The sequence below is a fragment of the Puma concolor genome, chromosome B3 (assembly GCF_028749965.1).
Source record: "Puma concolor isolate L17-30 chromosome B3, mPumCon1.1.hap2, whole genome shotgun sequence".
In the NCBI taxonomy this organism is placed as follows: Eukaryota; Metazoa; Chordata; class Mammalia; order Carnivora; family Felidae; genus Puma; species Puma concolor.
In genome coordinates, this window is record NC_141672.1 from 85674164 (window position 1) to 85696517 (window position 22354).

The following is a 22354-nucleotide window of genomic DNA, read 5'->3' on the forward strand; positions in this document are numbered from 1 at the left end:
ACCGTCAATAGGTTACTGTTATATGTGCACGTGCAATTAAAAGAATACGAAAACAAATACAATAACCAGAAAATGTGATATTCTTCAGTCTGGTTTTCAATGCACAACACAAAGCTGGTTCTATAGCTGTTTGACATCAGTGAATAAAACAATCAGCATTTTTGCCAGCAAAGCACAATACATAAAATCGATAAGAGAAAGAAGATGCACTTATGCGTGACTGCCCAGGTGTTACGCAGTTCGAGCCATTTAATTTCAGTGGTCCTGTCAGAGTACAATCATGCTCATTCTAAGAAAGTCTTTTCCTCCAACCTTCCTGGAAACTGGAAATTAATAGATTTCCCTGCTTGCTTATAGCCAATGCTACAATTTTACCTTTATCTAAATCTGGAGGTAATATTTAAATGCTGGAATTTTAGGGGCGCCTGGGTGGCACAGTCGGTTAAGCGTCCGACTCCAGCCAGGTCACGATCTCGCAGTCCGTGAGTTCGAGCCCCGCGTCAGGCTCTGGGCTGATGGCTCAGAGCCTGGAGCCTGTTTCCGATTCTGTGTCTCCCTCTCTCTCTGCCCCTCCCCCGTTCATGCTCTGTCTCTCTCTGTCCCAAAAATAAATAAACGTTGAAAAAAAAAATTAAAAAAAAAAATAAATGCTGGAATTTTAAACTATCCAGGTAAAGGAAATTCTTAAAACATTACATAGATAGCAGTGATATGAAAGGAAATCAAATCTGTAAATACATGACCACTTAATCAGATATGCAGAGAGGCCAAAAGTCCCCATATTCACTGCCCGGAATTTCTTCATTCAAACACTGTTTACTGAGCACTTATGTGCCAGTCGATGTTTGAGTGAGTAAATCTGTTCCAGTAGTGACTACTTTGTTTGGTAAACAGAAACAGAAACGCAGGAAACAAATTTGGCCCAAAAGCCCCACACGTGAACACGGAAAGAAATGTACTCCCATATATGAGGAATAAATTAAGGAACCATATAGCAGATATAAACTAAAGAGTGGGGATGGTTCCTCTCCTAAGGGTGTACAAAAGAAGACTGAAGAAAGGTCAATTGGTCAATTGGTTCAGCTGGAATGCTGAACCCAACTTCTTTTATGGGCAGAAAGAGCTGTCAGCGTTTGGTCAGCTGCTATCCTAGTAAGGCTGTTCAAATGGAAAGCCTAACAGGGCTGCCATTTTACCCTGCATGTTATTCAATGCTACCAATAAATTAAATACACTGTAAATACTGAATGCTGAGCAGTGCCAGAGAAATTCTCGGGAGTCACAAGCTTCCAAATGTATTGTAAGCACTCTGCCACATCCTTACAAACAGAATCTGAGAAGTAGGATACTGTTTTTCATTTTCAAGCTCAGTCATACTCTCGACTGAATTCAACAGAAAGCCAAATACACGCTACTTGAGCAAGAGGGAGGCTGCAAAAGCAGCACTTGGACAAACGGGCAGAAAAATGTCACCTCCCGCAGAGAAATGGAGGTGTTGAAACAAGTCAGGTTGATTCTTGTTTTCATTAATGTTTAATCATTTACAGGGCAGACTTCATCTGCGATGAAAATCTGTTCATCAGGTTGAAAGATGAATGATAATTGCTTTGTGAGCATTTTAATATTAACTGGATCAAAATAGGGAACTAGCACAAGGGCAAAAACTAAAATTTAACAATTCTTCCTCAAACTTGTGTCATTTTGGGGGTGTGCTGAAGAAGGAAAGAATTTTAAACAGAAAATTTTATTCTCTCACCCTTTGGTTAATTGTGTCTAATTAAATACTTGGTAAGTAGGAGAATAAGCTAACTTTTTAAGTTGAACCTCTTTTTCAAAAACTCAACTGTCTGTGTGGGATTAGGGAATCCGGGATTCATTCTCTAAAGACTATGTTAATGTTTAAGTTGGTTGTGTTTTAAAGAACCTGAAGGCTCCTGCAGACTGTTTTCATTCTATGCCACTACCCCACTCCTGGGCACAGCTACCAAATTTTAGTGCCACCCCCATAAAAGCCAAGGGAGTAAGTTTATTTTTCCCAAGGTTCAACAGAGATCTCTTGTGCTTAGTGTGAGGGCAGTGGATTCCTGCATTAATGCATATTTTTACTAAGTTCTCACTTTATTTCAGCATACTACAGATATTTTCCAAGGTTTTTATAAATGCTCTAGTTTTCTGACTTAAAAATCCAAAATATAGTCATGAATGCCACATATCTGAATACTCCACACCCAAAGTGAATAATGCGAAAATTTCTAGAAACTACCAATCGGAGCACTGAATCATCTTAGATTCAACTTTTAGTAGAAAATGGCCAAAATGGGGCACCTGGGGGGCTCAGTGGGTTGACTGTCCAACTCTTGACTTCGCCTCAGGTCATGATCTCACGGTTTGCCAGATGGAGCCGCAAGATGGACTCTGCACAGACAGCACTGAGGCTGCTTGGGATCCTCTCTCTCTCTCTCTCTCCCACTCCCTCCCTCGCTTTCTCTCTCAAAATGGCTAAAGAGCATCCAAAGTTTCCAGAGCATCTCTCGCATGGGCAGGGAGCTGGCTTCCCCAAAAGGCACAGAGAATCCAACGATTCAACCACCCAGGTCCCACTGAGTTCTGGGCTCCACATACTTCCAAGTCCGAAATCCAAAAAATTAGGGACATGTAAACACTGTCCAGGCAATCGCGTCTGCATAGGAAGTGGCTGCGAATGTAGGTTTTGGTCACAGAGACCAGGGGGTGCCTCCTGGTTTTGCCAGTTACTAATGGTGTGACACTGGGCTAGTTATTGAATCTCTCTAAGCCCCCGACTTCCTGGTGTGAAGATGAAGATCAAAGATCTGCTTTGGAAAGGTTGCCTGGGTGGCTCAGTCGATTGAGCATCCAAGTCCAGCTCAGGTCATGATCTCACAGCTCATTAGTTTGAACCCCCATCTGGCTCTCCTAGCATCTCGTATGGGGCTCCCTGCTGTCAGCTAGAAGTCTGCTTGGGATCCTCTGCCCTGCCCCTCATTCTCTCTGCCCCTCCCCCATTTGCACTCTCTCCTTCAATAAATAAATGTTTTTAAAAATCTGCTTTAGGAAATTGGACTGGAACCTAGGGAGATTCTGAGGGTCCGGCATTCAGTACGGTAGCTGCTGTGGGGGTGCTCGGTACTCGGGTGATCACTGTTAATACTGTTCTCAGCATTGAGATCAGTCCAAACACTTGTATCTGCTTAGAAAGGGCCTGGCTGTGAATGACATGACTGCCCGCCTCTCCCCTCCCCCCATTAATCGACAGAAGAGAAAAAGCACTGGCTGAAAAGGAAGGTAAGGGTATTTTGGCACTAGGCCTCTTTTCAGAACTTAGGAAATAAAACGACTGGTGCCTCTAAGCACACTCAAGGGAAAATCCAGGTCAGTAGCTTGAAACTTCATCCAGCTGCATGGAGATACAAAAATTAATTCTACATGATGCTGATATGATCATCATAGTAATAACAATCGACAACATTATAACACAACAACCTGGGAGAAAAATATCAGGCAAATTTTTTGGATTACTGATGCTCAGAGCGGTTATTCAAATTTCTAAAGACCACACAGCTGGTAAAAAGAAGAGCCAAGATTCAAATCCAACTCTGTTTCATTCCAAATGTCCGTAACCACTAAAATACATTCCGAGTGTCCTCCCCAAAAGCTACAAACCTCATGCCCCAGCCCTACATGATAGGATGAGATGGTTAGGATGGGTGGGATAGAAATTCATGGCATGTTCATTACAGAAGTGTGTGGTCTAAGTAACCAAAAGAAAGGGTCAGGCTCTCTATACACTGCAGAGCATTCCACACAAAGTGTCAACCTAGAACGAGGGCCATTTAATCATCTTGCAATGTGGGGACTAAACAATTGAGAGCACAGGATAATCACAGAACTTTTCACTCTTAGGATGTGCAGACCCTAAAGCACATGTGAGCCGTGATACTAAATCTCACAACCACAAACAGCCAAAAGGTACCTAAAGAGGAGGAACTTAACCAGTAGCAGTGAAAAATGCAGCACTTGAAGAAGACTTTTTGCCAACCCAGGAATAAATGCAATACAGTCTGATATAGACAAATAAGAACTTATTTTTTTAAATCATACAATTGGATTAATCATAATTCTTCACTTGATCCTAGCCAAAAGGCCGAGAAGTGATGGATTAATCATAATTCTTAGTTCATAACACATAGGCTTATCTTTCCTTAATGGTCTATGCATGATCAGCTTTCGTATTTAATCATTTGTGTTTTTATGCATATATTTGCATGCTTTAGATACTATACTGTATGGTCATAAACTCACCACCTGACATGGGAGCTGGAACATTAGCAACAACTGATGTCTCCCAAGTGCTTCTCCCTACCCACCTGTGTTAACTGTTATCCTGAATCATGTACTTAACATTGACTGCTTTTTGTTTTGTTTTGTTTTAAGTAGATTTACATATTTTGGGGGGGGGGAGGGGCAGAGAGAGCGGGGAAAGAGAGAACCCCAAGCAGGCTCCAGGCTGTCAGTGCAGGGCTCAATTGCGTGAAACCATGAGATCATGACCTGAGCCAAAACCAAGAGTTGGACGCTTAACCAACTGAGCCACACAGACACCTCTGACTATTTTTTTAATACATAGTTTACCCTGTGCATGTATATCTGAAACGAATATTTATATAGTTTTAGAATTTTTAATTTAACATATTAGAAGTTTAAATGAGGGAAAAAAGATATATCAGTAGATTCAGAAAAGCATTTGATAAAATTTGATGCAAATTCTTGATAAAAACAGTAATTAGGAATAGAGAAGGAAATATCCTTAACCTGGTGTATTTTTTTTTTTTTAATCTGTAACAAACATCACACTTAATTGGAAAACATTAGAAGTATGGCCTTTAAAATCAAGAACAAGAAAACAATGGGGACACCTGGGTGGCTCAGTCAGTTAAGCATCCGCCTTTGGCTCAGGTCATGATTTCATGGCTCATGAGTTTGAGCCCCGTGTCTGGCTCTGCACTGACTGCTCAGAGCCTGGAGCCTGCTTAAGATTCTGTCTCCATCTCTCTCTCTGCCCCTCCCCCACTCCCGCTCTGTCTCTCTCTCTCACTCTCAGATATAAACAAACATTTAAAAAAAAAAGAAGAACAACAAGAAAAGAACGCCCATTATCATCAGTTCTATTCAACATTGTCATGAAGTTCTTAACAGTACCAGGAAAAAAAGGCAAAAATAATGGAAAAGAAGAAAATAAAAACGTCAATGATGATTATACACATAGAAAGCCCAAAAGAATCCACAAATAAGTTATTATTTTTTTAAAAAGAGGGGCACCTGGGAGCTCAGTCGATTAACCGTCGGACTTCAGCTCAGGTCATGATCTCATGGTCTGTGAGTCTGAGCCCCACATCAGGCTCTGTGCTGACAGCTCAGAGCATGGAACTTGCTTCAGATTCTGTCTCCCTCTCCCTCTGCCCCTCCCCAGCTCACACTCTGTCTCTCTCAAAAATAAATAAACATTTTAAAATAAAATTTAAAATAAATTTTAAATTTTAAATGTAAAATAACATTTAAAATAAAAATGTTTTAAAAAGAGAGTTTAGCAAGATAGCTGGATATAAGATCCATATACAAAAACCAATCACATTTCTATACACCAGGAATAAGCAGCTAGAATACATGATTTACAAGACATGATGTATAATCGCATTAAAAATATCAAGCAACTAGGAATAAATATTTTTTTAAATAGATGGAAGATTCGGGGCACCCGGGTGGCTCACTCGGTTAAGCATCTGAGTTCGGCCCAGGTCATGATCTCATAGTTCGTGGGTTCAAGTCCCCCGTCAGGCTGTATGCTGACAGCACAGAGCCTGGAAGCCTGCTTCAGATTCTGAGTCTCCCTCTCTCTGCCCCTCCCCCACTCAGACCCTGTCTCTCTGTCTCTCAGAAATGAATAAACATTAAAAAAAAAAAAAAAGATGCAAGATTCAAACATGTGAATATTTACACTTTATTAAAAGACACTAAAGAATACCGAAATAAATTGAGAGATATATCAGGTTCCTAAGGAACACCTAATATCATAAAGATGACATTCTTTCCAAATTCATCTAAAAATTCAATACAATGCTAATCAAAATCCTAAGAGAATTGTTTATGGAACTTAAGAAGCTGATTTGTAAGTTCACACAGAGAAGCAAAGAAAAGGCAAGTCTTCCTGAAAAAGAAGAGCCAGGAGGGGAGCTGTGCACTATCAGATATTAGGACCACTTACAAAGCTGACTGACTATGACTCAGGGCAGGGATAGACGTACTGACGCATGGAACAGAAGAAAGCTCAGAAAAAATCCCAAGCACATATATGACCTTAATATATGACAGAGGTGGTGAATTATATGATAAAAATGAAAACTGAACCTTTATTTCACATCATATAAAACCTAATTCCAGATGGATCAGAACTTAAGATACTGGAAGCAAAAGTATAAAAATTTTAGTGAGGAGTATATTTTCTAATTCCTTCTGATCTTGACAGGGAAGGTTTTCTTTAAAAGAGTTCATTATAGGGGCGCCTGGGTGGCGCAGTCGGTTAAGCGTCCGACTTCAGCCAGGTCACGATCTCGCAGTCCGTGAGTTCGAGCCCCGCGTCAGGCTCTGGGCTGATGGCTCAGAGCCTGGAGCCTGTTTCCGATTCTGTGTCTCCCTCTCTCTCTGCCCCTCCCCCGTTCATGCTCTGTCTCTCTCTGTCCCAAAAATAAATAAACGTTGAAAAAAAAAATTTAAAGGAGTTCATTATAAAATATTCATGAATTTGACTCTGTTAAAAAGCAAGGACATCCAATCGTTAAAAGGTACCCTAGAAAAAGTGGAAGAAGTTGCAAACCAGGAGAGGATATCTCCTATCCATAAAGTTTCCAGAGGATTAGTATCAAGAACATATATTTTTTAAAAAATTCCTATACTAATAAGAAAAGCTGAATCAATGCGATTTTTAAAACTAGGCCAAAAACATGAACAGGCCTTTTTTAAAAGAAGGAATACATGTGGCAATAAGTATTGAATAAATATTTAACCTCGTTAGTGATCAGCAAAATACAAATGAAGACCCTTCTAAACCCACATAATTAGCAACATTCAGAAGTCCGAAAGCATCAAGTGTTTAAAGAGAATATGGACAAGACTTCCAAAGTGTTTCTGGTAGGAATGTAAACTTAGGTACAACTGCTTTGGAAGACAGGATTGCATTATCTTATAAAACTGAACATTCAGACACTCTATGACCCGTCAATTCTACTCCAAAGTAGAAACCAGAGGAACTCTTACACATGTAAAACACACAACACATACAAGAACGTCCACGGCAACAGCATTCACAATAACAAAAGGCTGGAAATAACCCACATGTCTATATACAAGAAAATATGTAAATCAATTTAGGTATATTCCCACTATGGAATAGTACGTTGCCTGCAAAAAGAGTGCACCATTGATGCACGCAAAAATATAGATAGACCTTGGCAACGTGATACTGACTGAAGAATTCAGCGCCAAAAAATTACCAATGCTATGATACCCTTCTATCAAATATAAAATTCAAGGATGTATTGAACCAGGCATCCACATTTTTCCACGTCCACAAACTGAAACCTCTACCTCTCTAAAAACTCATCCTAGGGGCGCTGGGTGGCGCAGTCGGTTAAGCGTCCAACTTCAGCCAGGTCACGATCTCGCGGTCCGTGAGTTCGAGCCCCGCGTCGGGCTCTGGGCTGATGGCTCAGAGCCTGGAGCCTGTTTCCGATTCTGTGTCTCCCTCTCTCTCTGCCCCTCGCCCGTTCATGCTCTGTCTCTCTCTGTCCCAAAAATAAATAAACGTTGAAAAAAAAAAATTTTAAAACTCATCCTAGACATACAAGTCTTCAGAATTCCCATGGCATAATATGCAAACCACTCCATTTATTTCATTTGGTAAATTAAAAAATCGTACACTTCATCAAAATCAAATGAAACACAAATGGATAAAACGGAAAGTATACAGTGGCAGACATTACACCATCTCTCATCACTTATTAGGCATAGTTGGCTTGCTCATTTGAGTATGGAGATCATACTAATAACTTGAGTAAACCAGAAAAATATGGTATTTTATTGTGAAAAGGCATGTTTTGCAAAACAGCTCGGTCACATAATTTATCTCGCCATACTTGGCAAGGCTACTTGTATATACAGTGCCTATCTGTAGCCAGTTTTGAGTGAAGAGGGAAGGCCATACATTTGCCTAAAGATCACTTTTAAGTCCGGTAAGGAAATCTTTTTAGCTCCTAAATTAGAAGCCAGAGAAGCTTGGCAGCTTTCACATGTGGGAAACCTATCGAGCAGTGAATAGAATAATTATTCCCAAGGACTGAGCGTTCTGGACATAAAAATGCAGCTCAGTGCTCCATGAAAGCCACATTCGCCCTCCCACTAACTTTCAGGCAGACTAAAAATGTGGGCTTTTTTTCTTTTCTTTTCTTTTCTTTTTTTTTACGCACCTTAATGTCATTAGTCTGTTCTGATGACAAATAATTGCTTTTCATTGCCAGATATGTAATATATTAGCTATATGAATACAACAGATTAACCTGCTGTCCTGAAAACTGCTATTTGTGTCCTGAATATTAAACCAGTGCTTAATAGGTATTGGAGAATCTGCAAATTAAATGTAATAGCATTACCATGAGTTGTTATTACCATAGATATTTAGGTTCCACTCTTATATGCCTTATCCACACTTATAAAGACTGTACATAAAATAAGGGTCTTTCTCCTTTGAAAAGGAAAACAGAATACTGATAAGATAGTTTTAAGCACTGTGCATTTAGTATTTTTTATCAACCCTTCCATGTGTCAGAGTGGTGTGCTATTCGTCAGTGGCAGAAAGTATCAAGAGACTGGGAGAATACAGTAGGAAAGCCCCCATAAAAGTACGGAAATGAGAATACTCTACAAATGTAGATCAATGCTTTGTGACAGAAATGGGGATATTGAAATGGGTTAGGTTTTCTAAATCGATAATGTCAAAAGTTATTTGGTATGTGATTCATGATATGCAGTAACCAAAACACAAATACTTTTATTTCCTATAAAGTATTCTATGACACCCTAATTCCAAAGAACACATATACACATTCCAAAACTTCTTGCATACATTGACAATGTCAGTGACATGCAAATTAACACAGCCTTTCTGTAAAGCATGAACCTGAGTTTAATCATACATATATCTCTCCCCCAACTAGACTATGAATTGAGAGCAAGGACTGTCTTCTTCCTTGCTATATCCATGGTGCTTAGGGAAACATTTTTGACTGGGTGAATGAACTTGGCATTATGTATCAAGAACCTTTAAAATTTTTTCACACTCCTTCAGACCAGTAATTCTACTCCTAGGAATTCATCCTAAGGAAATTATCAAAGACAGAAAGAGAAATATATAAGAATGTTTGTCACAACATTCTTTCTAGTAACACAAAATCTAAGTGTCCAACAACAAGGAAATTGGTAAAATGTGGTGTATCACACAATGTAATATAGTATCAGGTAGTTATTTAAAAGCATATTCACAAAGTGTAATTATTGACAAGGGGTATTTTCATAAGATAACACTATATGTACAACCTAAATAATGTGTATATATATCTATATACACCTAGATTCTAATTTATTGCAAAGGTATGCATGGGTATACTTGTATATACAGAAAAAGAACTTGTAGAAAGAGAATACACCAAAATGCTAAAAGTAGTTAACACATCTTGCTAATAAATACAACTTAGCAGTCCATATATTTAAAAACTTACAAAAGTAACTAAAGTTATACTTAGTAAATGAAAAATAAATAATTTAGCTAATAATAAACACACTCTTTCTTGTGTGTGTTCTATCTGTAAGCTATCCAATAATCACCAAAATGAAGCATTAGGGATTTAGTCTTAAAAAGTCAGAAACAAGACATTCATAAGGAAGAGGAAAATATGTAAATACAGGTTAAACACCACAAGAGCAGCTCCACCCAAATGAGCACATGCTTTAAAAATAGTCACACACATAAAATATCTCATTGGAAAGGTAAATATCAGTGAATGCTTTGTTTGAAATATAGAAGAATTCATATTTAGAGTAATGATAACAGATGCTCGAAAATCTTTTAAAAGAATAAATACAGTTGTTTCCAAGCTTTGCTTTCTAAAAATATAAATTCAGCTACCAAGTCTTATCAAGGGTGTGGGATTTTCCTCTTTTAATAGTGTTTTATGTTATTGCTACCTAAAGTCAATGACAATATGCGAACCGTGGACAAATGTAGTGGAAACGCTGTAACCCCACAGGAAGGCAATCTGAAATCACATGGCTGAGTCGGCCTCCCTCTATCCTCTGTCCATACCAAGCCACAAAGCCTGCTAAAATGAAACAGTGGAGACTAAGTTCACTGACATGCTTTTAGGTTTTTTAATTCTTCGGATATGTTCTGTTGTCGTTGTCTTTTTTTTTTTTTTTTTCTTTAATTTAGGAATCGTGCCCACTTTTATAAAGGTCTCAGAAAAATTCAAAAGCAAGGGTGTTAGGCTATCCATATGTGCAGGTCCCTTCTTAAGCCGGCGTCCTCGGCTGGTTACTCTGTCTTTGAATCTGTTTCTCTCCTTGTTAGTTAAAACAAGCTCAGTAGATTCTCATGACATTTTAGGAGGTTCTACACTCAGACAGCCAACACTGGATTTTAAAAAAGATGGAAAAGAGGGGCACCTGGGTGGTTCAGTCGGTTGGGCATCCACCTTTGGCTCAGGTCATGATCTTGCAGGTTGTGGGTTTGAGCCCCGGGTCAGGCTCTGTGCTGACAGCTCAGAGCCTGGAGCCTGCTTCAGCTTCTGTGTCTCCCTCTCTCTGCCCCTCCCCCACTCATACTCTGTCTCTGTCTCTCTCTCTCTTTCTCAAAAATTAAAAAAAAATAAAAAAAAATTTTAAAAAGAAGAAAGAAAGAAAGAAAGAAAGAAAGAAAGAAAGAAAGAAAGAAAGAAAGAAAGATGGAGAAGAGTTCAGTATAATTATTGCAAGAGCCTGGGAGTCCAGGTAGGCTAAAAACTAAGTAACCAGGACCCCTGAATATATTCAATCAAGCTTTAGAAACCAAACAGATCAGGACAAATATCACACAGCCTTGTACATTTTTCTGAACTGTTCCCCCGCCAAACTGATATGGAAAAAAGAACCTCCAACCCAAGTAACACCCAAATTTTGGTCAGTCTCAGCTACTATTCAGTTGGGACAACCATGAAATCTAATTTCCTTTTTTTTTGTTTTGTTTTGTTTTAAGTTTATTTTGAGAGAGAGAGAGAGCGCAGGGGAGGCACAGAGGGAGGGGGAGAGAGAGAATCCCAAGCAGGCTCTGCTCCTGACATGGGGCCTGATCTCACAAAACGTGAGATCATGACCTGAGACAAAACCAAGACTGAGCTATCCAGGTGCCTCCATGAAATCTAATTTTAAAATAAGAGCTCTTCTGGGGCGCCTGGGTGGCGCAGTCAGTTAAGTGTCTGACTTCATCTCAGGTCATGAGCTCACAGTTTGTGGGTTTGAGCCCCGCATGGGGCCGTGTACTAACAGCTCAGAGCCTGGAGCCTTCTTCAGACTCTGTGTCTCCCCCTCTCTGCCTCTCTCATGCTCATACTCTGTCTCTGTCTCTCAATAATAAAATAAAATGTTAAAAAAAAATTTTTTTAATAAGAGCTCTTCTATATCTGAGATGACACAGAGCTTGGTACAAAGATAACCCAGTTGAACAGGCTACTTTACCACCATATACAAGAAAAGCAGAGATACCAAGAAGAATATTTATGTTAAAGCATTTTAATGATTAGCCAGTGCTAAGAAATATTAATCTATTAAAAGGATTAACCCAACAATGTCATCACACGTGTTTCCCTGGCTACATAATTTTCCATTTGTCACGGGTACAAATTTTAACATTAATATTTGTAATAGCCACAAGGTACCAAAGCTATTATTTGTCATAATAAATGTTCGGCTTTTCCAGCTCTGAATCTTTCAGCACCCACCTGAATGTTTACAATCATGTAAGTGAAGTCTATACCACAGTAATCTGAAAGACTAAAACTCTTAAGCAAGCTCCCTAGGTACTAGACTAATTTAAATGAATGAAATGGGGGCGCCTGGGTGGCGCAGTCGGTTAAGCGTCCGACTTCAGCCAGGTCACGATCTCGCGGTCCGGGAGTTCGAGCCCCGCGTCAGGCCTTGGGCTGATGGCTCAGAGCCTGGAGCCTGTTTCCGATTCTGTGTCTCCCTCTCTCTCTGCCCCTCCCCCGTTCATGCTCTGTCTCTCTCTGTCCTAAAAATAAATAAAAACGTTGGAAAAAAATTAAAAAAAAAATAAAAATAAAAATAAATGAATGAAATGTACTTCTTCTGTTTTTTTTTTTTTTACTGTTTTTTAATATTTCCATTTATTTTTGAGAGAGAGACAGAGCAAGTGGGAGAGGGGCAGAGAGAGGGAGACACAGAATCTAAAGCAGGCTCCAGGCTGAGCTGTCAGCACAGAGTCTGATGTGGGGCTCGAACTCATGAGCTATGAGATCATGACCTGAGCCGAAGTCAGACGCTCAATGACTGAACCACCCAGGTGCCCCTGAAGTGTACTTCTTCAAACAGAGAAGTGGGGAAATTTTAAGAATGAAGCCCAGAACCTTACATCATCAGGGTAGTCTTAAAGCATAAAAAAAGTAATTTTAGTATAAAAGGAAACAGTTCTTTATAGAAAAGCTAGTAAACATCTGACATCACTATCCCAAAGAATTAGCAAAAGATAAAAACATAAACAAGTTGACAAAGAATTAGCAAAATATAAACCAGTTGACAAGTTGACAAGGGTGTTTGATAAATACACATACAACAGGGCAGGAGCCAGTTCTTAAAGAGGACATATGCAGGACACCTGCCTTCCCTCAGAGACAGTGCTGTAGCTGCCGTGACAGGGACCGCAAGTTGCCTCTCAAAGACTTTGACATAGTATCAGTGTTTTTAGTTGGCCATATAGCCACTCAACTAAAGACTCATTTCCCAGCCTCTCTTGCTGCTAGGAATGGCCATATAACTAAGTTTGGGCCAGTCGGTCGTGAGTATAGAAGCTATATGCAAATTCTGAGTTATGACCTTCCCCCTGGCTTGAACATGGTTGCGATGGTGACAGGAACAGCAGGCATCTTAGACCAGGGGCTGGAAACCAGGTGAGCATCAAGGTACAAAGAACCTGGGTCTCTGATAACTACAGAATGATAGTCAGCCCTGGACCTTCCATCTAGACACACGTGTGGCAGAGAAATAAACTCTATCTTGTTTGCACCATGATTCTTCAGGGTTTCTCTATAAATAGCCATCCACTAAATTCTATTCCTGAAATCATTATTACACCATATGTTAACTGACTTGGATTTAAATAAAAAATATAACTAAATAAATAAACAGCCATCAATCAGTCAAAATAATATAACAGCTAACATTTATTTAGCATTTATTACATATCAGACACTGTGCTAAGTGCTTTACATAATCTCTCACTCACTCAAAATAGTACTTTAAAGCACTTATGGAGTACTTATGGAGGAAAGACAGCTTATGGAGGAGAGGCAGCTTGTCTGAAGTCACTCAGCTACCAGGGCTTGGACACAGGCCTATGTGACGCTGGTGCCATGGCCAGACTCTGAACTACCACCCTCTGCCCTCTAAATTCCATTCGTCTGGTATCCAGAGCAACCATGGTCCCTTCCTACAAAGCATCTCAAGCACACTGAGTTTGTCCCTCAAATTTGACTGGCGTATCTTCAAGACTATGCAGAAGCAAAACTCTATAATACTCTCATTGGTCCTGGCAACGATTTTTTTTAATATGATACTTAAAAAGCACAAGCAACAGAATAAAAAAAAAAAGTTGGACTACATCAGACTAAAAAGCTTCCACACAGCAAAAGAGATCAATCATCAACAAAATAAAAAGACAATCTGTAGAATGAGAAAAAAAAAAAAACATTTGCAAGCCATATATCCGATAAGGGGCTGATATCCAAAACATACAAAGAACTCATACAACTCAATATCAGACCACCAAATAACCCCATATAAAAATGGGCATTTTGGAGAATAGACATTTCTCCAAAGAAAATATACATAAGGCCAACAGGCACATGAAAAGATGCTCAACATCACAGATCATTAGGGAAATGCAAATTCAAACCACAATGACCACAGTGGAGTTACCTCAGCCTATTAGAAGGGCTAGCATCAAAAAGACAAGAGATAATAAATGCTAGTATGGATGTGGAGGAAAGGGAACTCCTGTACCCTCTTGGTAGGATCATAAATTGGTGAAGCCATTATGGAAAACAGTATGGAGGAATCTCAAAACATTAAAAATGGCACTATCTTACGATCCAGCAATGCTACTTCTGAGAATATAGTAATGAAAACACTAACTCAAAAAGATATCTGCAATCCATGTTCATAGCAGCAATATTTACAGTAGTCAAAACATGGAAACAACCTAAGTGTCCAAGTGTCTGTCAATGGATGAATGGATAAATGTATGTTGTATACATAAGTTGATAGAATAGATATGCATTGGAATATGTATATATATATTATATATTAATGTAATATTACTCAGTCATAAAAAATGAGGAAATCCTACCATTTGCAACAACATGGATGGACTTTGAGGGCATTATGCTAAGAGAAATAAGTCAGAGAAAGACAAATATTGTATGATCTCACACGTAGAATCTAAAACAATAACAACCAACTCATAGAAAAAGAGATCAGGGGCGCCTGGGTGGCGCAGTCGGTTAAGCGTCCGACTTCAGCCAGGTCACGATCTCGCGGTCCGTGAGTTCGAGCCCCGCGTCAGGCTCTGGGCTGATAGCTCAGAGCCTGGAGCCTGTTTCCGATTCTGTGTCTCCCTCTCTCTCTCTCTGCCCCTCCCCCGTTCATGCTCTGTCTCTCTCTGTCCCAAAAATAAAAAAAAAAAATAAAAAAAATTAAAAAAATAAAAGAAAAAGAGATCAGATTTGTGGTTACCAGAGGTGGGGGTGGAGAGGGGAAACTGAAGGAAGGTGGTCAAAAGGTACAAACTTCCAGCTGTAAGATACATAATGGGATGTAATGTACAACATGATCACCGTAGCTAACACTGTTGTATGATCTATAGGAGAGTCATTAAGAAAGTAAATCCTAAGAATTCTCATCTCGAGAATTTTTTTGTGATTTACTTTTTTCTCCTTTCTTTTCTTTTTATTGTATCTATATGAGAAGATGAATGTTAGATGAACCCAGTATGGTAATAATTTCACTCTGTATGTAAATCATGACGCACACGGTGAACTTATACAGTAAAATGCATGTCAATAATTTCTCAACAAAACTGGAAAGACAAAACTATACACCAAATAGTTAAGAGTTTTTTTGGTTTTTGGTTTGGGAGTAGTTTTTTGTTTGTATGTTTAGAAAACAGGACATTATGGAGGACCTTTATTTTCTGCCTTATATATTTTTATAATGTTTGAACATCTTATAATGTTTTTTGTAACCAGCTAGCATTACTTTTATTATCTGAAAAGGCAGTAAAGATTTTTTAAATTTTTAAATTTTATTTAAATCCAAGTTAGTTAACACATAGTATAATAATGATATTGGCAGGGCAGTAAAGATTTTTTTAAAACACATCCCAGGAATTTTCCTGCTTGGAAATTTAAAAATGTGTAATTGAAGGCGTGCCTAGGTGGCTCAGTTGGTTAAGCGTCCGACTTTGGCTCAGGTCATGATATCACAGTTTGTGAGTTCAAGCCCTGCATCTGGCTCTGTGCTGACAGCTCAGAACCTGGAGCCTGCTTTGGATTCTGTGTCTTCCTCTCTCTCTGCCCCTCCCCTGCTCATGCTCTGTCTCTCTCTCTGTCTCTCAAAACTAAATAAACATTAAAAAATTTTTTTTAATTAAAATGAAAATTAAACAAATAAAAATAAAAATTTGTAATTGTCAGTTACAAAGAAAAAGTGCCAAAGTGCTAGAGAAATGTAATGAGGTGGATGAAATGTTCTAAGAAAAACAAACTCAGATTTTTAAAAATCAATTTTCAGCCATATTATACTAACATGGATATACAGCAGCCTACAACACTAACTATAGGGTAACATGGGAAGAAAGTTAAGTGAGAAAAATTAGGCAGAAAAAATATAAAGGTAAAAGAGATCACATGAAAAGAATTACAGAGGTGTGATAAATGTACAAAATGTATGGGCTAGAGATGGGCTAAAAGGTTTTTTCTGAGCTTCCTAGAAGACAGGGCAAAAAGGTGCTCAGAATGTCAATCAGATCATAGAAAGTGAGCCGTTAGAAGGAAGCACAACTCATTTTGGCACCAGAACCCACTGAGATGCCTCTCTGGCAAGTCCACAGCAGGAAGGTACTTTTTCACATAATGAATTGTGTCTCCAAACACATGAAAGATTCTTGAACTTTGGGGCCCATTTTCAAATACCGAAGTTCAATAATTTTAAGGCCAAAATTTGAATAACTTAAAGCTGAAAGACATGCACATTACACAGAAGCTGAAATAAAATGGTCCCGATACAGTTCCCGGACCAGTTTCCAACCACCTTCTCCTTTATATAAATGATATAGTGTAATTTACTTTCCATAATTTACTTTCCTTGCAGATGCTAATATCCTAAATATTAGTGACCCATTTTTAAATATGCAGCACTAAAATCATTATGGTCTGACATTTTTATAGGCTTATAAAACACATTTTGTTCCAACTGTTTTTATTAGGAGAAATGTGGCCTGCTGAAAACCAAAACCCACATATTTTACTTTGAAAAAAAAAAAAGGCAGCTGGAAATATAAAACCCCACACATTTGCTTTTAACACTGCTTGGGAACTAAAACCTATAATGTGAACTTGACATCTATTAATGGGTTGCTCAAAGAAACTGAGACTATGTTTTAACAGAAAGCAGCACTCTGAGCTCACGCCACAACCCATGGTATTCTCACTGCTCCCCAGCAAGGGGGTGAGTGGGGTGGCCATGCCTGCTGAGGCTCCCCGGATGAGGGCCTGCTTTCACAGGCATCTCTGTACCGTTGTGTCTTCAGTCTCAAGAATACAGAAACAAATTCTTTGGAATTTAGCCTCTGGGGAGGCAAGCGAATTATGTTAACCACATGCAAACATTTATATTACTCTCCAGTTTATTTCCATTACCTTCCCCCTTAAATTGCAATTTAAAATCAGATCTTAGAAGAGTACATATGACAAGACATCCATAGTTTTTCCTTTTCATGCCTCATGAAAGGACAAAATTTGTGAAACCAATGATTTAATATCATTTAAAGTTCAGCACTGTAATCACAGATGTATTGAAGTGAATATTTGTTTCTTAAAATACAATGTATCCCCAACTCTCCTGCTATAAATTCAATGTCAAGCACAAATGGAGGAAGGAGATAGTCAGAAGTAACTCTGACATTTGGAAATGAGGGGGGAAAAAACTCCTGGAACAAAGAAGTGATTTTAGCAATAACTGGATGAGTCAACGAATAAAAATTAACCCTGGTCCATGATTAGGGGATGAAAAAGAATGAAACTAAGTGTAAGTAGATAGTAGATATAACTAGATAGGAGGGGGTGGAGGAAAGTAAATCGGCAGCAGAGGCCTGGTTGGTCTGAGTGGGTTCTTGGAGAACAGGTCAGCAGAAGCTAATGGGATGGGTAACAGTCGAATGAGCCAAATGACTTCCAACACATCCCAAACACAAGTCTATATAAGCTGCTAGTTGTTCCTTTAGTACATGTCTCCAGTTGGAACTTCAAAACCTTAGATAAACCACAACCAAGTGGGGTTTATCAAAGGAATGCAAGACTAGTTGAATATGCAAAAATCAGTGTAATCTACCAGATTAGCAGTCCAAAGGGGAAAATATGTATATGATCCTATCGACTGATGCAGAAAAGCATTTGACAAAATTCAGCATTTGTTCACGATAAAAACTCAGCAACATAGGGAACTTCTTCAACCTGATAAAACCTGCAGCTAACATCATACTTAATGGTGAAAGATTGAATGGTTCCCTCCCAAGATCAGAAACAAAGCCAAAATATCCACTCTCATTACCCCTATTTGACATTGTACGGGAAGTTCTAGCCAGTATAAGAAAAGAGGCAAGGAAAAGAAATAAAAGGCATACAAATTTGCAATAAAGAAATAAAGCTAATCCTACCCACACACAACATGAATGGCTATGGAGAAAATCCCAAGGAATCAGGAGAGGGGGGGAAAAAAAGCTCCTGGAACAAAGAAGTGATTTTAGCAATAACAGGACGAGTCAACATATAAAAATTAATCCTATTCCTATATACTCTAGCAATGCACAATTAGAAACCAATATCATGTCACTCACAAAACTTCCAAAAGATGAAATACTTAAGTATGAATCTAAAATATGTACAGGATCTGTATGTTAAAGACTACGAAATCCTGCTGAAAGAATCTTTTTGAAAAGACCAAAATAAACATAAAGGCAGATCAAGTTGACAGACTGGAAGATACAACATAACAAAATTCATAGAACCTTATGCGGGGAAAAAAAAGTCATTTTTCTGTATGTTAATTAAAAATCAAACACCTTTAAAGACACATTTGAGATCATTTAAGCTTAAGAAATTACCGTTAATTTTGTTAGGTGGATAATGGCATGGTGATTATATTTCTAAAAATTCCTTATCAATTACAGATTCTCACACTAAAGTATTTATGGGTGAAATGACCTGATGTCTTAGGTATGCTTTATTTTTTTTTTTTTATTTTTATTTTTGGGACAGAGAGAGACAGAGCATGAACGGGGGAGGGGCAGAGAGAGAGGGAGACACAGAATCGGAAACAGGCTCCAGGCTCCGAGCCATCAGCCCAGAGCCCGACGCGGGGCTCGAACTCACGGACCGCGAGATCGTGACCTGGCTGAAGTCGGACGCTTAACCGACTGCGCCACCCAGGCGCCCCGGTATGCTTTAAAATAACTCCAAGTGGGATAGGGTCAGGAAGGGGGACATGACCTTGATAACTGTTGAAGCTAAAGATGGGTGACAGGTACCTAAGTTTTCATTACACTCTTCTGACTACATTGTTGTTTGTGTTTGAACTTTCCATCCTAAATCTTTTTTTAAAATAAACTAAATTAAAAAATAATAATAAACTAAAAAACAACTAAATAATAATAATAATAATCTAAAAAATAAACCAAACGTGATTCAGAGAGGACATTGAGGTGTATGGGCAACATTATTCAAAAGTTGGAGAACAGAAATTCTGGCTGTGATTCCTGTCTGCCTCACTCACCATTGTATCCTTCATGCCAAACACAATACCTGGCACACAGGACATAGGACACAGTCCATAAATTGTTGCTGAATGAAAAACAAATGGTAAGCAAACAAAGGGTCAACTTCAGCCCTGTAGAAGCACATAGCACCAAGAATCACAATGAATTATTTTCCTTAAGTGAAATCCAAATAGGGGAAACTGGCTGAAAATCTTTCTTGAAATGTTCAAAATCCAGATCCATCCCTCATTCCTTCCCTTCCAAAATATCCCAGCCCACACTAGTTTTCTGTTTTGTGAACCCTTATAGTAAACGATCTCAACAATTTTTTAGTAAATAAAATACAGTGTTGAACTGTCCTCTTATGTATGGTGTCTGAGCTCTGGCTTTCTCATCAGATGATGAGAATGAAAATACCTACCCTGGATTGAGTCCTCACCATATATCCAAATACTGTCCTAAACACTGTACATTCAACCCTGCGAGATCAGTTATCCTTATCTGCACTCACAGATGAAGAAACTAAGGCATAGAGAGGTCAGGTAACTTCTCCAAGGTCATACAACTAGTAAGAAACAGAGCAGAGAACTCAACATAGGCAAGTTGGCTCCATACTTGTCTCAACAGTGCCTCTTACAAGAATCTTGAGAACCCAGCCTCCACAATACATATTTTTGTATTCTTCTCAGCAACTATCACCTAGCACAGTATTGGGCATGAAAATAGACACTTTACAATCTAAATGATTAATGTGTTATGCAGGCTCTTGCAAATTCAGAGAACATCTTTAGGGAAAATTTTTAGCTAAAGTCTGCATCGTTCTAAAGAGATCTCCTGTAGTTTCTTTATGTTTTATTTAATTCCACCATGAGAATTCCCTGGACAATATATATATAAATATATATAATACACATTATATATATATATATATATACACACACACACACACACACACACACACACACACATATACACACGCATACATACATATATAAAAATGTGTGTGTGTGTGCATGTGAGAGAGAGAGAGAGAGAGAGAGAGAGAGAGAGAGAGATGACAAAATGTTAGTACTTAATCAGACGTTAAGATTCTTTATGAAGGGGCGCTTGGGTGGCTCAGTCATTTAAGTGACTGACTCTTGATTTTGGCTCAAGTCATGATCTCACAGTTTTGTGGGTTCAAGCCCCACATCAGGCTCTGCACACTGACTGCCCATGGAACCTGCTTGGGATTCTCTTTCTCTCCCTCTCTCTCTGCCCCTTCCCCACTCATGCTCTTTCTCTCTCTCAAAATAAATAAATAAACTTTAAAAAAAGGTTCTTTATGTAAACATTGCCCATAATGAACCCCAAAATAATACTAGTAAAAATCCTCCTAGGGAAATTTATTTTATAACCTAGTTTAAGTCCTTTACTACCAATGTTTTCCCCCACCCATGTTCCCTAAACACACACACACACACAGAGGAGCCTTCAAAGATTTCTTGTCACTGAGGACATAAACTCCCCAATTCCCTCTGGGAATTTTAATCATTTTTTAATGTTTATTTTATTTTCCAGAGAGAGGAGAGAGACCACAAACAGGGAAGGGGCAGAGAGAGAGAAAGGATGTGAAGCTGGCTCCACACTGACAGTACAGAACCCAATGTGGGGCTCAGACTCACCAACTGTGAGATCCTGGCAGCAGCTAAATTCAGTTGCTTAACCCACTGAGCCACCCAGGCACTCCTTGATCCTTCTTAATATCTCTCACTAAGTTTGTTTTGGAAAACCTCAATATTTGACACAGTTCTGGATTACATGTGGTTTAAGGATTAAGAAATGATTACAGTCAGCTATCTATGGTTCTAATGAAGTATGTGCTTGCTGAACATAGCTCATCTGAAACAAAATTTTTTTTTCTCAGATGAGTTTTCCCATTGATCTTTTTCTTCAACACTATCCTACTAAAGAAAAACTTAGCTTAAAAGAACAAGAAAGGCTTTTAATGAAATTTCACTGCACCTGGCCATCATACAAAATTTAGTGAGGTCCCACAATACAGTCCCGATACTGTGCATGTCTTCTGTATATTTACATGTGAGCTCATTTCAATGAAATGGTAAACTACTAAGCTAGGATTTTTAAGTTCAATTCAAATCTTTGCTGACAAAATTAGCAAAAAGGATAGCAAAAAACATCCAGCTAATAAAATTAATTTCAAAGAATGAATTAGAAGTAGAACAGCTTTAGTGACCATAAAGCAGAAGTAAAAACATTGTCCTATCAAGGACAACATTATGCTAACTAAAGTCTCCATCTGTATCTGAAAAGGATTCTGCCAGAAACCCCAGCACTATAGGCAACCTACCTCTGATACTCAAATCGCCATTGGCAAGAAAATACAGACGTGACAATGTGACCACTAGGTGGCATGTCCACACCATTTCTTTCATCCTTACACCATCTATCAGGGCTTTCCCATAAGATTCAAAACGCAAGTGTCTCACTTTAACAAAGAAAACAAATTTAGAAAACATATTTTTAATGAAACATGCTTCCTGTAACTTTCTGCATATAACGCTTTGGTATGTAACCTAAGACTATCTCACCAAACTAATTGTAATTTGATGTTCTGTCTCCCTCTCTCTTTGGCAGTGTATCACTCCAATATGACAATATAGAATTGGGATAAATTTAGTTTCATTCTCTTCTGTCATAAATAGCTTCTACACATGTATAACAAGAATCCTTTCTGCCCCTCCATCATGTAAGGTGGCTAACACACGTGTCTAAATGAGAAAAATAAAATACAATAAACAGTGACCTCTATTACTTTTCAAATCCCAGCAGATGATGGCAAATGCCAGGTGACCCAGCACCCAGGGTAGAATGCACATCATTTCTCCTTCCATTTTAAAAGACATTTTTAAATAGGTCTAGGCTGTGACC

At 38.7% G+C, this 22354-nt stretch overlaps 1 protein-coding gene and 1 pseudogene across 2 annotated transcripts in view; both read right to left on the reverse strand.

Moving 5' to 3' along the window:
• The window catches only part of FSIP1 (fibrous sheath interacting protein 1), a 199896-nt gene that overhangs the window by 75498 nt on the left and 102044 nt on the right, over positions 1-22354 (reverse strand). The window lies entirely within an intron of this gene.
• LOC112856749 (U2 spliceosomal RNA) lies at positions 4043-4174 on the reverse strand (annotated as a pseudogene).